This window comes from Nansenia antarctica, assembly GCF_963989245.1.
Source record: "Nansenia antarctica genome assembly, chromosome: 16".
NCBI classification, from domain to species: domain Eukaryota; kingdom Metazoa; phylum Chordata; class Actinopteri; order Argentiniformes; family Microstomatidae; genus Nansenia; species Nansenia antarctica.
This window is the reverse complement of record NC_137686.1, coordinates 25,478,157-25,480,656: the sequence shown is the minus strand read 5'-3', so window position 1 is coordinate 25,480,656 and position 2,500 is coordinate 25,478,157. Positions and strand designations below refer to the sequence as shown.

The window sequence follows — 2,500 nt, the reverse complement described above, 5'->3', positions numbered from 1 at the left end:
GGTATCTGCCCACGCCCACCCCGGGCCTACTACCCTACCCTACTACCCCAGCACAAGCCTGCCCTACCCCAGCACAGGCCCGGACGCCCCCAGAGCAGCCCAGAGGTCCGACCGCTGGGAAGTAAGTCTGCTACGAACGACCCATTGCTAACTACTCACTTTTCCCATTTCCATTTTTTTGTTTCGGTGCTGTTTAGCAGACGCCTTTTTATCTGGGAAAGTAAGTCTTTTAGCCGGGAAGTAAGTCTGCTACGAACGACCCGTTGCTAACTACTCACTTACATTTCCACTTTTATCCAAAGCGACTTACTTACAACAGATACTTTAGAGTAAGTAAGTGAATCATCATATCCACCCAGTCGTAGCCGCCAGGAAAAAAAGGCAAAATCGACGCTCGGGCCAAGGGGCCGTTGGCAGTCGTGATGCTCGAAAAAAGGAAGGATGTTATAGAGTACACAGCATACAGTACTGGGTTTCTTACGACTCAAAGAACGAATGTCACTGTTCAGAGAGTAAGAGTACGTACTCTCGTGAAGTTAGAATTATATGGTTCTATCTCAATTTTTGTCAAAATTGAGTTTTTTACATAATCTGATCCATTAGGTGTTTATTAATGCCTGTGTGGTGTTATTTTTTAAATGTTGACATTTTTGAGTTAGTAATTCATAAAATACAAAGGTTCCATCTCACAAAACATAATGGAATGTAAAAACTTTGACGCTCAATATCTCTGAACTGCCCTAAACGGAGATAGAACCTTATCACGCTCACGCTCACGCTCTGTGTATGCGGCCTATTAGGTTTTTAGGACTAAAGAGAGAACGGGGGGTCCGAATACTTTGAGGGTCGAACGATTCGAACTCGTCCGCTTCTAAGAAGGCCGTACAGGGACAGGACAGCCTTACGAGGAGCCTTAGGAGGATTCTCCGAAAAACTGAACACAAGTTCGTCCGCAAGGAGCTATCCAAACAAACCTCACCCCGCTGGGGGAGCCAACAACCCCAAAGAAGCCTTACGAGCCCTAGAGCCTGTGTCTTTATACCGCGCGCCCACCACGCCCGCCACAGGAAACGAAACCTCTCCTTGCTCCTTTGCTCTTCGACAACAAACCCCTCCTCCCCTCCTCCTCCCCCCCCCCGAGTCCACAAACAGAGACATAATCATATGTGAGAGAAGAAAAATGCGGTAGCTTTCTGGGAACGTTCAGCAATCGGGGCGTTGTTGTTCGGGGAGGAGGATTCTATAGCAGTGGAGGCTGGTGACTTCCAGAATTGAGGAGGCCAATTTTTTTTCCGCTTGCTCGCTTCACTCGCGATGGAATGTTCCCTGTTCTTTTATCTGTCTTTGTTAAAATTATTAATTTGTGTTTGGCGGTACTGAAGGGATTGGGACACTCTCAGGATAGAGAATAGTTTAAGAATAGAATAGAATACAAACAACATTCACCACAACATACTACATACAATCAATGACATGTCAAAAGCACTCAAACACTATGTCAATCAGACACACAACATACAATTCAGAACAATACTTCATCCATTATCCATTTCTAATATTTATCCTGCAGAACAGCACTCATACGCGTGTGGGTTGGAAAAAGGTACTACACGGAGGCCAGGCCTCCTGTGCCCACCCATTTTCAGTGATTTGGCCAATCACATATTGCCATGAAAAAAAATTGCATTACATTGACTTCTATGAGAAACCACTTTCCGACAGGAGGCCTGGCCTCCGTGTAGTACCATTTTCCGCCACACGCGTGTATGAGTGCTGTTCTGCAGGATAAATATTAGAAATGGATGAAGTATTGTTCTGAATTGTATGTTGTGTGTCTGATAAAAAATATAATTATTGCTTTTTTAAATCTCTCTCTCTTCTCTCAAATTATTGGGGAGGCCAGGCCTCCTCCACCTCTATGGACTGCTATAGATACCAGTCGGAGTGGACGCTGGATGGTAGCTTTATGCAGCCGAGGTATAATCGGGAGTTTTGAGAGAGTTTTTTTTTTTAATGCGTTTACCATCAATGCCGTGAGGATCGATTCATTCTCCTTCTTTCCTCCCTCCTCTTTTATTAACTTTAAAATACTGAAACGACGACCGTCCAGCCTGATATGATATGGAAATGAGCCTATTTCCGAGACGCATTAAAAAAGAAAAAGAGCCGAATGAGCAGATGAATACATTAATTAAAACTAATTAGTCAACAAAGTGAGTCATTTGCATAAATTACACACCGCGTTACGAAGGGATAGATTCCTTCATTCCAATCAATTAAGACTGCTGGAACATTCCGTGATTGCAATTCCAGACTGAGCAAACATTCCAGACGGTGAGTGTCCGGACCCCCCTAATGCAAGATGAGATGACCACCCTCTCTCTCCCTCTCTCTCTCTCTCTCTCTCTCTCTCTCTCTCTCTCTCTCTCTCTCTCTCACTCACTCACTTTCCCTCTCTCTCTCTCTCTCCCTCTCTCTCTCTCTCTCTCTCGCGCTCTCT

At 44.8% G+C, this 2,500-nt stretch overlaps 1 protein-coding gene across 1 annotated transcript in view; it reads right to left on the bottom strand.

Moving 5' to 3' along the window:
• LOC308172186 (paired box protein Pax-3-like) overlaps window positions 1-2,500 on the bottom strand; it is a gene marked incomplete at both ends in the record, with an annotated part of 10,737 nt that overhangs the window by 5,183 nt on the left and 3,054 nt on the right. The window lies entirely within an intron of this gene.